Raw genomic sequence first — 15,658 nt, 5'->3', positions numbered from 1 at the left:
AAGGTTATTATGCACATTAACAAGAGATCTGTCTGTGCTTTATGTGCTACAATCAATACCCATATCTGTCTCTTAGATATGAAGCTACAACCAGTAGCCAGTTAGCTATAACAGTTAGCACCAAACTCCTCGTGGCAACACAACTTGACGTTTTTACTAGAGCCGGGACTCGATTAAAACAATTAATCTAATTAATTAGAGGCTTTGTAATTAATTAATCGAAATTAATCGCATTTTTAATCAAATATACATATTTGACCTGAGAACAGTGAGAAGCAATTTTCACATTGATTTTACTCCAAGTGGTCTACAGTCGAGTGCAATCCAGTGAGCTGGTTATTTTCTCAGACGTGGACTTACTTATCCTGGCCCTGAAACCAGTCATCTGGTTGAGTGTGGGTTGGGTCAGGGTGTGGTTCCTTGCACTCGGAGTCGGGCTAACGTCCACGCTAGCTGCTACATGCTTTGCATTTAGGTGATACTTTAGGCTTGATGTGCTGCGGTGATATGCAAATTCTTTTTTGCATAATTTGCACACAACCGTGCTCTTGTCGACGCTTCCATCCGTCCATTTTTTAAAACAAAATTTCCCATCCACGGGGCCGACCAAAGCGGTCTCATCAGCTTGTTCGTTCATGTTTGACTATTGTTCACCGTGGTTTGTTGTTGTTTGAAGTCCCATGCTGAAGTCATGAACGTTAGTTGGTGCTCCAGTATAATCGGTACGCCTGAAACTCATCCAGTGAGAAACGTTCCGCTGTGCAAAAATAAGTGCGATTAAAGTGTGATTAAAATGCGTTACTTTTTTTAACGCGTTAATTTTTTTGTAATTAATTCATCTTAATTAACGCGTTAAAGTCCCGGCCCTAGTTTTTACACATCTTTTTGTTTTATAAAACCATTTAAAACCATACAGTCTTTGGTTTGAACACATGACCTCTACAGGTACCTTGAAGACTTGTTTTCGCTTCTAGCAAGGATAGCTGTTTCTCCCTGTTCTTAGTCTTTGCGCTAAGCTATGCTAACCATGTCCTTGCTGTGGCTTTGTTGTCTTGTCCATCATAGAGCTAGCAACAGGTTAGCATTTAGCACCTATTCAAAGTAGAGCAGTCTCCTTGCAAAAGAGAAACAGAAAAATATGGTATTTAAAAATATGGTATTTAAACTTCTCCTTGTACATTTTTCCACCGCAGAAGTAAAACAAAAGGTTTCTCTATTTCAAATACCATAACAAATTCGATAAAATTGAGTTATCTGAGAAACAATGCTGCTCTTTGCAAATTGAACGTGATTGTAAGATGGGTGCATGACAAACGCATTAAAGGAATAATTCTGCAATGCCACTGCAGATTATGCAAAGATAATGAGTCTTGCATTGCATTGCTGCAGCGAGTCAATGGACGCCTGCCTGTAAGAGGAAGCCATGTCGCTCTGTACCCTGTTGGATGTTTGGAGGCCTTCTTCAAACCAACTCTGCCATTAGAGGGAAAGGCCTATGTCTCATCTGTCTCTCTCTTTGGGATGGTAGCATACTAACATTACATATGGAAGACATCATGCACAGCTCTCTTCACCGAGCACTAATAACAGTGTGGCTATGGGTTTAATAAAAATGAATGGAACGAATTATGGCCTCGTCCCAGCCATCATGTACTGCAGCGCTTTAGCAGCAGCCAGTCCAGACTAGCAGAGACTTGGAGGGAGGGGGGAGGGAGGGGGGAGGGAGGGGGGGTGTCACTGGGAAGAGCCAAGCTTCCCAGCAATAACCAGTCAGGCTCTAGGGTTCGATGTTGTGGTGGAGAGGAGGAACACACAGAGAGATATATAGAGAGACAAGGCATTTGGGCAGCACAGACTGCCAGGGGTAATGAAACGTCAACAGAAGTTTCACAAAGGACGTTAAGCCGAGTCTTGATTAAAATGGAAGTAAGAGTATGTCATGCTCAGCGAAATAAGTGAACAAATGGGAACGCAGGGCGTCTCTGGGGATTTAGCAGTGAAGAACCCGCTGAGAATCAGAGGAAGATGTAGAGCTGCCGGAATGAAAAACCGGAGACATGAGAATTTAACTTTCACTGAAAGAGTGATTGATGAAGTTGGTGACTGAATATAATAGTCAGAAAGAAGAAAAATAATGGTCTCTCCTTGTTGCTTTTAGTATGTCTAAAAATCTCCAGGAGTTCTTTAAAGCAATGGTTTCAATTTTAGGGATTGGGACCCCATAGAGGGGGAACAAAATGAAAAAGGTCACAAGATGAGGATGGGAAAGAAGCAAAAACATATTTTTAAAATATTTAGAGTCTTCTATAATCCTTGTTATTGTTTAAAAGTATATACTAGGTAGTTTTGCATCACTAAATCAAAAATGTACACACATGCATGAGGCATAAATACACACGTAAGGAGAAATATATTATATTATGAATAGGAAAAGGAGCACTCACAAATGGTCTTAGCAGTCCACCTACACACACAGATGTGTCATGCTCCGTCGTCTTTAGTGTTTTTCTGTCGGACTGTTGCTACCATTTAAAACAGTGCAGGTTGTAAATCCTTTCGTGCACGCCGCTTCTTATTTATAAATCAAAAATTATATTCTAGGACATCTGAAAATAAGTTCTGCAAATGTAATTTTTGCATCTCAAAAGTGAGGTAGACAAAAAAACACCTCATGGTCTAAAAACAGTTTAGGTTGTTAAAACTGTGTTCGATTTTCGTTCATCTAATTATTTGGTGAAGGCAAAGTTATCATTGTATCTTATTTAATTTGCCTCTAATAGGGAGCTTCACACTGGCATTTCACCCTTTATGGGGGTCAGCCGCAACTTTATCACCACTTTAATTGCCTCTTTTTGTAAATATGAAAAGTCAATCTAGCTTGATTAAGAGAAAGTCAGAGCGGATGCAGACACCAGTCGAGCAGTTGGAAGTGAAAGTGGGTGCCGGCTCTTCCCGGGTGGGCAGATAAGACCCTAACCCTGGACTCAGTATGCAGTGACATGTCCGTCCTTAAATCAGCTGCCAGCGCAGGAGATGACAGTTAGTTCAGACCTACAGCAATGCAGGGAATCCTAATAGCTCCATCAGGACTTTGCACTGTCTGTTATGTTGTGTTTCCTCTGAATTTTGACCTGTATGTCACCGTTTCAGCGCCTGCCTGAGATTGAGTCTGTGGAGGAAGCAGAATTATATTTGACCGGTGAGTGTCTGGGCCATTTTGGAGCTTAATCCAACCATTTTACAACCGTCTCCTTCATCCTTTTACTGCGTGTGGACACTTAAATGGACTCTAGTGGTAATTCTGTTGACATAAAATGACTAAACTAAGTGTTAAGACAATGATGAGACGGGACCGACATCATTAAACATGAACTGTCCGTGACTTTATTAACATGACATATTCTAGACAAAAAAGACAAGATTGAAATTAAGTTTAAATAAAAACTATACCAAACTCTGGCTGAATTTTCTAGCAGGTTTATTTTTTAGCCGGGGACTGTCTGGGCTATACTGGAACTTTAATTCAACTATTTTGCTACAGTCTCTTCCTTCCTTTACTGTGTTTGGTCACATGATACGGACCTCCATGCCAGCGCACCATCTCTTTCTGTCTGTATGACAGGGGTCTGTTACATTGAACCTACACAGACGTCTGTAAAATTTGGATTAGAAGACCAAAGCTCGCCTGATTTGCTCTCCCGCTCTCTTTTTGGGACATTTACTTTGACCTCTAAGTCGTTTTCCCCTTCACTGTCAGTGACGTTATACCCGGCCCGGACCACCAGAGTTAGGCTTCTGGTATTTCACTCTGACTTTGGGACTACATACCTACCGTATACTTTATGTAGGAATAATTACATGTTAAAGGATTTTTATTGAAAGCGCTTAATGCTGCTCTGTCTAGATTCTGCACACTGTCTCAATGTCATGTCGCCAAATACGGCAGCTTGTACAGTGGCCGTACGTTTTAACATTTGACATGGCCGTAATTATGGCGGGATTTAAGGAAAAACCATTAGAAGCGATGGAGTTCATGATGGAAAAAGGATTAGGGGGATGTATCAAAAGCCTTTTACCCATAGTTTGAGGCGTTGGGCCGCTTGCCAAGCAGCCATATTGAAGGATTTGGAAAAACATGTTGAAAGTGTTTTGATAATGAAAGGACAGATAATATACAGGAGTCGTCGTGAAGATGGTCGAATAAAACTGAATATTGATGGGCTTGAAAGCTAATTCATCTTTAAAAGATAATTTGGGAAATGTCCCTGCTTGTTTATATCAATAAAAACAGATAATTGTGGAAATGTCTTTCAGGAGTAAGTGCCAATGCAGTGCTGATATTAACAACATAGTCCCCGTGTAATTGATTTCCTTTAGACCATGACTCCTCCTGAATTTCAGACTGGAGAGTAGCTGCTCTGAATGCAAAGGCATGTCATGTCGGCCAGAGATACATTTGTGTAGTAAAAAGATATATTAACTCAGACACACATGCATGCATGGACGGTTACATCCTTGTAATTGTGGTTCCATCAATATCATATTACCTGTTCCTTTAGCTGCCTATTGATCAGGCCTGCAGCGGCTGTTCGTGTGCTGGTTACGATGTGCTCTATTACCTGTGTGTAAGTGTCAGCCTCTCAGATCGGGGGGTGGGATTGACTTTGCATCATGGGAGGGCTCAGAGTGGGGGGAGTATGGTGTGTCCAGGCTTCACATTCATCTCTGGTAAGTCTTCGGTACATGGACACCAGTATGGCATATGGAGCATGCTATGGTGGCCAGGCCTGCAAAGCAAAGTATGGATTAGGTTTTGACTGGTATGGATCTATCACACTAAAATGGATGGTTTTATATTGAAGGTGACATTCAATTCCAAAAATTATTTTATTTGACTGACCATTACAATACCCAAAACAAGGCACATAAGCCCAGCTATTTTGCATCATAGCTGACATGTTCAGTCTTGCATGATATTGATATAAGATGAATTCATGAGTAAACTATAGGGCAATACCTCACAGAGATGCAAGTGGCTTTGTAATGCTACTTAGGCAAAGCAGTGCTTTGAGCTAAATGCTAATCAGCTTGCTAACCATAGCAATTTCAGTTTACCATCTAAATTAAGAGAGTTAGCATGATAGCATTTGTGAATGTTTACACAAAGTAGAGCTAAGTGAAAGGAAGGAGATCCCAAAAGCCATCAAAGTCGTTAGGAATCGTATGAGGGCCTTGAATGTATGTATGAAATTTGCGAGCAATCGCTCACATATTTACCAACTCTCTGACATTAGCATCCCAAGAGCTATGATGCTAGCATGGCTTGAAAACTACTACATGTTTGATAGTTTCAGGGCTGTGTATACATATGAAAATAAGTATTCCAAAACCCAAATTAAATTGTTAAAAGTACTAATGGTGCATTACATAGCAAGGGAGTGACCTTGGTCATAGTTTGGAAACACAAGAACATTATGTTTAACCAATGAAGCTAAACTCCATCGATTAAAATTCTTATTTTAGATCCCATCCTGGCAGAGTAAGGACTCCCTGACTGCTTTCACAAGACAAAACAAGGAGCATAAATTCATATCCACCATCATTAGGCCTATTTGTGAAGAATGATAGTGAATTGCCAATATCAAATCAAATCGAGTTTTATTTATATAGCACATTTATAAACGATTTTTGGTCGAGCCAAAGTGCTGTACATATAATAAAAATAGCCTACAGTAGAAACACTTTACAGCAAATACAACAGCACAGATTGTTCAGAATATCAGTATGAAATATCAGGTTTGTATTAAAAGGATTTGAGTCTGATATTTCATTCTGTCTTTGTATTGCCAATTTGAGTCTTTTTCTAGTCCAGACATTAGATTTATAACATATCTTTTAGTATAAAAATTCAACTTTATTATGGAACATGTGCAGCTGTAATGCTTGGTGTTTTGGTCCGTCTGACGAATAAGATGCATGAGTTGACCATCAGTGACATCATAGCAGTCATTTCATATAATTAAAGTATATATAGAATAATTTATGATGGTCTTTCCAACCTCTCATCATCTGCTAAGTGTTACGTAAGGTCATTTGGATTAATGGCAGAAATGATGGCTATGTAATTTTTCTCTATGTTAACTTCTGGTTTGTTTTACCCCTCAAACCAAAGGATGTCAGTCTGACAGAGCGACAACAATAACAAAAACTTTAGCCTACAACCATAATGGCAAGAAAACAAGATGATAAATACGTTTATTGAAGAGAAATTATGACTTTATTTTCAGTGCATTCATATTTTACATTTGTATTGTGAATGATAACCACATCTGTGTGTAGTTATTGGTAGTCTTCTTGTCTTGTGTGTTTTGTTATTGTGAAGGGAAAGGAAAAGAAAGACGGAAAGTGTGTGTGGCCAACGATTTCTATTTTTCTTGGGTCTTCTCGTCTCATTTCTCTCTCTGGTGATGAAAGCCTGACCTGGACATTCCCTCTTTCTCCATTCCCGTCAAATGGCCCTTATCCATTCTTTCTTATTCACCCTTTACTTAACTGTGCTGTCTCTTTCTATCTCTATATCTTCCTCTCCTCTACAGAGACACTAGTCTGTAAATCGTACGCTGGTGTGTGTGTCTGCGTTCGTGTTTTTTCTCGTGTGTGTGACAAGCCTCTTATTGAACGCTGACAATAAATCTCTGACCTCCTTGCAGCCTCTGAGTAAAGCGCTCTGATATTAAATAATGAAACTCGGGGAGGTGATCTGGTCCCCTGTCAGGCCCCCGAGGGCATGAGATGCGATATTGTTCCCATCTCTGGCTCCAAAGTTGGAATTAATTGCAGCCCGGCTCCCAGCAGTACACAGGAAGAGGACACTGCCCCCAATGTGCTCGCTGGAGATAATAAAGCTTGATGATCTTTTCTCATACCGACGGATAATATTTGCTCAGAGAGCTACTGACATTTTCTGTGAACAAAGTGAGTCAGCACAAGTTCGCCTACGCTACGATAGGACATGTTTTAAAGGAAGATAAAACTAACAGGCTATGGTTTTGTAAGTTATTTTCATTGTGGTCTTGCATGCACTGGAAACATTGATATCATGTGGAAATGTAAAGAGTGTAAGTGAACACCGAAATGTAATTACATTTTACATTATTAACAAAAAATATGATTTAGTGATGTCTTGCCTTATTCTGCAATCTGTCACTTTTGGGCTCAATATACAGTTGCAAGAAAAAGTATGTGAACCCTTTGGAATGACCTGGATTTCTTCATGTTGGTCATAAAATGTGTTCTGATCTTCATCTAAGTCACAACAATAGACACAGTCTGCTTAAACTAATACCACACAAACAATTATATGTTTTCATGTTTTTATTGAACACACCATGTAAACATTCACAGTGCAGGGTGGAAAAAGTATGTGAACTCCTAGGCTAAAGACTTCTTCAAGAGCTACTTGGAGTCAGGAGTCAGCCAGCCTGGAGTCCAACCAATGAGACGAGATTGGAGGTGTTGGTTGAAGCTGCCCTGCCCTATAAAAAATACACACCAGTTTTCAATTAGCTATTCTTAAGAAGCATTGCCAGATGTGAACCATGCCTCGCACAAAAGAGCTTTCAGAAGACCTACCATTAAGAATTGCTGACTTGCATAAAGCTGGAAGGGGTTCCAAAAGTATCTCTAAAAGCCTTGATGGTCACCAGGCCACGGTAAGACACGTTGTCTATAAATGGAGAAAGTTCAGCACTGTTGCTGCTCTCCCTAGGAGTGGCCGTCCTGTACAGAGGACTGCAAGAGCACAGCGCAGAATGCTCAATGAGGTGAAGAAGAGTCCTAGAGTGTCAGCGAGAGACTTAAAGAAATCTCTGGCACATGCTAACATCTCTGTTGACGAATCTACGATACGTAAAACACTGAACAAGAATGGAGTTCATGGGAGGACACCACGGAGGAAGCCACTGCTGTCCAGAGAAAACATTGCTGCACATTTGAAGTTTGCAAAAGAGCACCTGGATGTTCCACAGCACTACTGGCAAAATATTCTGTGGACAGATGAAACCAAAGCTGAGTTGTTTGGAAGGAACACACAACGCTATGTGTGGAGAATCCAAAGGGTTCACATACTTTTTCTTGCAACTGTAATTGCCTTTACAATGACATGACTATTATTGGATACTAAATCAATCATCTAAAACAAAAAATACAATTTTAATAGAAATAATTTACTATTACGCAGCGTCCACACGGCGGCGTGCGTTGAAGCTTGCCGGCGGGCGTGTCTGAAGCTCGACCAACAACCAATCACATGAATCTCCCACCCCGGACACACAAACATGCGGTTTGATTGGCTAGAGCTTGTACTGGCATATGATTTGATTGGCTGACGCTTCCGTCGAAGCTTCAAAAGTTGAACATTGCTCAACTTTTGAAGCGAGCAACGCGAACAACGCGATGCTCCCAGAATGCAGTTCGGTAAAGTGTGACGGCACCCCATTCAAAGTGAATGGGCAGAAGCGTTGAAGCTTCAACGCACGCTGTCGTGTGGACGGGCCGTTACAAAACCCAAAGAGTAAAATCTAAATCTAAATGACTGAATAAATAAAAAAATGCAAGTACAATTAATTATAGTTTTCCTACTCCCCTGTTGCAAGGTATGAGCTTTTAATAATTTCTAATATAGGTTAAAACCTTTAATAAAAACTATTATTATTATTATTACTATTATTATTAATGTATTTAATATGAATGAATATCATAACATAGGGCTTAAATGTTGTTAAATGACTGCTTCATAATAAGAAAAATGTACAAATAATTGATTACTTTTGTTGAAAAAGCTTTTAGCAACATACTTTCCTTCGAGCAAGAATTTCAACTTTTCCTCTCAGAAGCGTTCTTCGAGCTGCTGAAAGACGATCGGGTCCTTGAGGACATTCTCCGTATCCTCAGCGGGAACGAGAGGAAACTCCATCTGACCGGAGAGAGCCTTCAGAGCGGAGACCTGACTCCCCAGACATCTGTTACGTGTAGCAGCGTCTAATTTACCTTTTGGTGCAGAGGGGAACACAAAGGACAGGAGGTGAAGGGAAGTATAGGGTTGGGAAATGGGAAATAGAGGTCTGTGTGTGTGTGTGTGTGTGTGTGTGTGTGTGTGTGTGTGTGTGTGTGTGTGTGTGTGTGTGTGTGTGTGTGCGTGCGTGCGTGCGTGCGTGCGTGCGTGCGTGCGTGCGTGCGTGCGTGCGTGTCCACCTTTTCAACTGGTATGCCTGATACAATACAGTGCAAAATAAGATCTGTGGAAAACACACTGACATGTTTCGTTCAGGATTATCTCCACATAAACACTACTTTTATAATTTTTTAAGCTGCAATTTAAAATATAATCGCCAGAAATGATGAAGCAAAGTTAGTCAAAACTAAACTAAACTAAATCCCGGTCACATTACTTCAAGTGACAACGGCTAAGCTAAAAGCGGCTTATGTTTGGCATTTTGATATTTTGTAGTCTGATTAAGGCAATTGTTGGCAAACGCTGTATTTAAGACATGTAAAAGATTCAGGAGATTTCCATTGAAGTATTTTATATCTCAAGCTCGTGTTAACCAAAGACCTTATTTTAAGGCACGTAAAGAAACACGTAAAGAAAGACAGTTGGCTCGAAACAAAGGAAGCATAAGTGGGAAAATGCTGACTCATTTTGGGGATTAATTCCCGTGAAATTCTCTGCAGATGATGCTGTAAGTTTGCATCGAACGAAAAGAGAAACCTCTGGTAACAGAAAATCCAAAGCAGAGCCCACGAACTTCTAACTACAGTAAAGACACACGACTGAAATGAGTACTTGGCACCATGGGTAAATGTACAGTGTGTATGTGTCTGTGTGTGTGTGTGTGTGTGTGTGTGTGTGTGTGTGTGTGTGTGTGTGTGTGTGTGTGTGCGTGCGTGCGTGCGTGCGTGCGTGCGTGCGTGCGTGCGTGCGTGTGTGTGTGCGTGTTAAAAAAAGGTTAAAGGTTAAAAATGTTAATGGCATGTTTCAAATGTAATTACATAAACAACAATTAAATACAAATAAATGTTTCTTGATTAACTACATTTTTTTTTTTTAAATTAAAAAAATTGATTCAAATAAAACTAAATATTTCTATAAACTCTAGCATTACAATCAATTAATATATTTCGGTGGATTGATTTAATTAAATCTCTAACATAGTTAAAATGTCATTCATTTTCACAGTGTTGTCCTATTTGTACTGTCCATGTAAAGCTGAATATGTAGGGTTTGGGTTATGGAAAAAAACTAATTATGTTTTTCCATGCTCCATTTTCATTCTGGCTTCTAGCGAAAAGGCTAACAATAAGAATATTTTTGTTCACATTCACTACAGCTAAAATGTGAGAAAGTTGTGTTGAATTCCTTTAAAGTCCTTGTATGGACACAATAACTCCAGAACAGATCATTAATAATTAATAGCAGTAGATCATTATCAAGAATAACTGCATATTCCCAGTAGGACCAATATCCCTCCCCTTAGAATGTGACTGTTGCATGCACTTTAAGGGTCAAAGGTCATCCATAGATACTCACTGTGGGTCAGCTTCATTAGGTGTTAATGACCCTCCCTGAGGACAAGTTGTCAGCTGTGCTTTTCTACCTATATTTTAAAACCCCAGCTTCTCTTTCATAATACAAACCTGTTCCCTGAGATCTCTTCATCTGGCTCTTTCTCCTCCTTCTCTGTCTCCTTCGCTTCCCAAGACGTTTAAATGACTGAACCACCAAACATCTTGGATCCGAAGCAACACGAAACCTCATTGAACTGGCTCCGCTGAACATATGGTGGAATCAATGAGAGGGCCCATTCATTAACCAAACTGTCAACAGGAGGCCGTTAAAGTGGAAAATAGCATAAAGGCGCATGTTACACAGACCTTTGAGATGTACTCTCCGCGATTTTGTAATTAATGTATGTTGCATGTCTTTGTTCCTCCCTTGATCTGCTAATTAGAGAGGAGACACGGATGCAAATGCTCTCCACTGCAGGAATGCGTCTCTTGCAGCCAGGAACCGAGTGTTTTCTCCTAATTTGAAGGTTCTTGTCAAAGTGGAGAAGGCCTCATATTAAACCAATCACCGGCTGTTTGATTTGGCATCCATTCAGGCAGTTATGATACGCAGACAACTGCCAGACTGAGAGTTTTAAGGACACCTTTGTGAAGACTTTGATTCCAGTTCGCTTTTTGAGTTGACCGAGTTCTTGTTAGCAGGGAACGGGGTTCAAAAGTCCTCTTTTCTCTGAAGAACCTTCAGTTCAATACATTTTCTGCCAGTTCAATCCACATAAGGGTGTGTTTACATTTTAAAAAGAGAGAGGGAATATGTTAAGAACTACATTTATATCCTTGGTTCTTCGAAGAGTAATAATCGAAGAGCTGTTGTTCGTGTCTCCAAACAGCCTACATGCAAGCACAGCTTAGGAGACAATGGGAATCTGTAGATACATACGGTCTACTCCTCTCCAAAATACTGTAGGACACGACATCCAGAATGAAAATCACTCAAACTTGCTTTGCGCATCTCTGTAGTCATGTTGCATCTCTCTGTGGTTCTTTTGCACCTTTGTGAAGTTCATTGCTGTCTCTCTGTGTGGTCATTCTGCATCTTTTTGTGGTCATTCTGCGTCTCTTTGTGGTCGTTTGGCATCTCTGGTATTTTTCTGACGCATTTTGCGCCCTTTTATGGTCGTTATGGAGTTGCCTTTGGTTTCTCTCTGGTTGCTTTGGGTCTCTGTGGTCTTTTCGCATTCATTCAAAGTATTATGTGTGTCTTCTTGGTCATTTTGGGTGTCTTTGCGGTGGATTTGCATACCGTTCTCATCATTATGCATTGTATGAAGTCCCTTTGTGGTCGTTTGGGATCTTCTTTATCAATGGTTTGTCATTGTTAGTCTCTTTGCAGTCATTTGAGGTCCTTTGACAGACATTTGAACTGGAACTGTTCTCACTTCATGCATACTGTAGGTTCTGGTCCAGGCCCATTTACTGTAAGTAATCTATCCGTAACACTAACACGCCAACTGCCTATCAACTCCTGGATGCTTCTGCATATTTTTATGTTAGCTTCGTAGCCAAGAGTCCCTCCTGAGACAGAGACTTCATAATTATCTCAGAATTGTTTCAGCCTGTGGTCAGCCCAGAACATCCAGTGTCCGATGGTGTATCCTGAGAAACATCCTTTGCTTTTTGGCATCGACTCTAAAAATTGGAACTGGATATTCAGCGCTTAGCTATGAAGATTTTGCCAACATTTAGAAAAGTGTGAGGTACGAGTTAATAAAGGATCTTTGTGTTAAGATTTTCAGAGTTAAGGTGTCAGAATCAGGTATGTGTGGCTGACGGCAGACTTTCCCCCTCTCACACTTCCAGACTTTGAGGTCAAAGGGCAACAGATGACTCCTCTATCAAATGACCACCAGGCACACCCCACCCACAAAGAATTCCCTCTGGTAAGCAGTTGTTTCGTAAAATATGTGCTTCTTTTCAAGATATGTTACATTAAGTTGTGTTATTTCCAAGCTGATTGAAATCCCACCGTATTCAAACTCAGCTTTGGCACAACGTAAGGGGATCATTCATAATAATGTCCAACAACGGGTTCCTCCCTGAGCAATTTCCCCAATAATGACCAATATCTATCATTCACAGTAAATGAGTCCATTACATGGCGACGTTAAGAGATCGCAATCACTTTCCCCTTATTGGTCTGAGAATAACCCTGTGCATATGAGGGTCAAATGACCATCGATGACCCTGGTGGGTGAAGGCACTTTGAACTCTGACCTCTGGGCCACACGGCTGATCCTGACCTCCGGAGAGAAGAGACAGAGTCCTGGAGCAAAGACCAGTTGCCCGAGTCACTTCAGGAGAGAGAAAGTGGAGTATGGACAGTAGAGGCCTTGTGTGGATTTTAAGGACATTAAGTGCTCTGCTGTGGGAATAAAACACGCCTGAATTTAAGTGCTAGTTCACTTGATGTTTAGAGTACAACAGTGGCAGGATGTGGCTAATTACACTAGTAATTATTTATTTAAATGTATGTTTACATACCCAATTTGATCTGGTCCTTGAAATTGTTCCGTACTAACTAGTAGCAAACCAGGCCATGTTATGACCAGTTTTGAGCAGAACCATTGTATTCAGATTAATGAGGTAACAAGGTATATTGGAAACAAAGATTTTTAGCGAGATGTCAATCAGCAGATGTTGCAATCTCCATCAACACTTTCCAACCTATGACACACAGAGGGATGTCGTCACATCTTGCACTTTAAGTAAAGGAAAACCTGGTATTTTTGGCAAGCAACTATTTGCCTAAAATGCTCTGAATTGTACACTGGCTGGACCAAGGAAAAGGGGTTTCTGTTTAAGATTCATTATTGCCTTAATGCAACATATCATAAATGTGTTTGTGAGTGAGAAAGACAGTCCTTCACTTTGGTACACAAACGTACGTACATCTTATCATTTATCCAATGAATTACCATGACATTTCGTATAGGACAACGATGGTTTCTGCACAATGTTTCGTTTGAGTATTGGGATTGGTTTTTCAGAACTGATGGTCAGATTTGACCCTACAGCACAAGGCAGTGCTGTAGGGTGTTTTTCACTTCCCCCTGTCCTCCAGCTGTTCCATGCCTGATTGCACCCATGCAGTGCCCTTAAAGCAGGCTGGCAAATGGTCGGGAAATCCTCAAGCAGCCATTCCTCGCCCACCCGACTGAGGACACTTGACCTCCTCCACAGGGGTCACTAGTCACTTTCATTATGGGTGTAAAGATCTGAAGGGGTGACATTCGCCCATCCATCCCAATATCCGGGTTTGGTTTAATCCGTGCGGGTTTGGGTTCTATGCAGTGAAGCCAGACGCTCACATGCACCATTGACAGGGAGGTCATTGTGTGAGCAGCACAGAAATGTATCAGGAATGGAGACTTTCTGGATAAAGTCCTGTTCTGCAGACCTGCAGCTGAACCAGCCTGTTTGCATATCAATACCTTCAGGCCTGAATAACTTCAGTCAGCTGATGAATGAGAGATTTGCTGCTATCTCAAGTCCCAGGGCTCTTTGGTGCAGAGAGAGACATAAAGGAAACTTTTCACCAGCGGGAAACTCAACGACATAGCTGGCTGGTTCCCTTTACGCACTCCTCACACATGAATGGGGCTGTGTGACTCGAAGGTATTTTATAACTGGAGAGTATGCTGGGTGGAAAATCAACACCACCCACCTGTTTAATGCTCCACATTTTAGTAAATATGAATGGAGATAAAGGATCATTGTCTAAACTATATTCTGAAAATGTGGTTGGCTGTTTAAGTGGCTTTTTTTTACATTAAACTACTTGATATTGTAGGTTTTCTTATCCGGTTTTCAGTTATGTTGCTCTTTGGAAAAACAACAAACTACATCTACAGATATAAAGCAACATTCATTTGGAGCGATATTCATAGACACCTGGCAGTTATTCAATTCAAATGTTGGTCCTATGCAACAAAACAGCTTTGACTGCAAAAACACAAGAGATAAATCAAATAAAACATGATATTAAAACTGCAATAAGCATGCTATAAAGTTTGTAGTTCAAATGGGAATGGACGAGTTGGGTAGTAATTATAATCAACTCAACCTAAAATTGATTCCATTGTTGTCCTTAAATAAAATATCAACTTCAACAGCTGCATGAATAAGAAAGTAGATGGATGAACATGGAAAGATTAAAGTCATTTACTGGTCCACATGTGTGCTCCCTTGTGTAAAGGTCCTGCATCGATTGCAGATGTATGCAGGATATATCAGGTGTTAAATAATATTTTCCAAATGTGTGATAGCGGCCCAAGCTCGACCTCTGAGTTAAATCAAAGTGACAGTGGGACATGTAGGTATAAGCACATATCCCTGCAGCCTATAAACTAAACAGGCAGTTATTGATCCGGACCACCTCCCTTCAGTGGAGGTCCCAGAGGTTGAGAATGCAATATTAATGGATCGGGGGGGGGGGGAGTTGTTGTATACCCGTGTGTGTGTTTATTTGTGTGTGTGCATGTGTGTGAGGGCATGCTCATAGCTCATGCGGGTTGACTCCATTAACGAGCGTGTTGGTAGCGGTCAGCAGTTTATGGCGGGCAGGCTCACAGGTCAAGGGGGAGCGAAAGAGGTCAAAGATGGCCCATTCCCAAAAGGTCTCCAATCACCCCAGTGGATTGATTGCTTACACACCAGAAAAGCCACTGTCCTCCGTTAACTTCAAATGTAGCCCCTGCAGCCATATGACCCCTCACTACAAACACCAACCTTTGCAACTCGAAGGTGCTTTTTAAAGACTGACTGACCACTCGTTGATGCTATAGCTAGCCGCCTGTTAGCTTAGCTTAGGGTGGACTGACAACAGGGGGGAAGCTATTAGCTCTGATGAATGTAACCCGAGTGAATTAAATAATCTTGAGTTATAGAGGTGCTGATAGGCATATTTGATGTATTTTGTATAAAAGTCATAAAGTCAAACTAGCTTGCTCACCCTGTTTCCATTCCTAAGCGAAATTGCTGCTAGCTGTAGCTTTATATTTAGCATAGGCTACAGACGTGACAATGGCTACTC

Source organism: Pseudochaenichthys georgianus, chromosome 19 (assembly GCF_902827115.2).
Source record: "Pseudochaenichthys georgianus chromosome 19, fPseGeo1.2, whole genome shotgun sequence".
NCBI classification, from domain to species: Eukaryota; Metazoa; Chordata; class Actinopteri; order Perciformes; family Channichthyidae; genus Pseudochaenichthys; species Pseudochaenichthys georgianus.
This window is presented reverse-complemented; position numbering follows the sequence as displayed.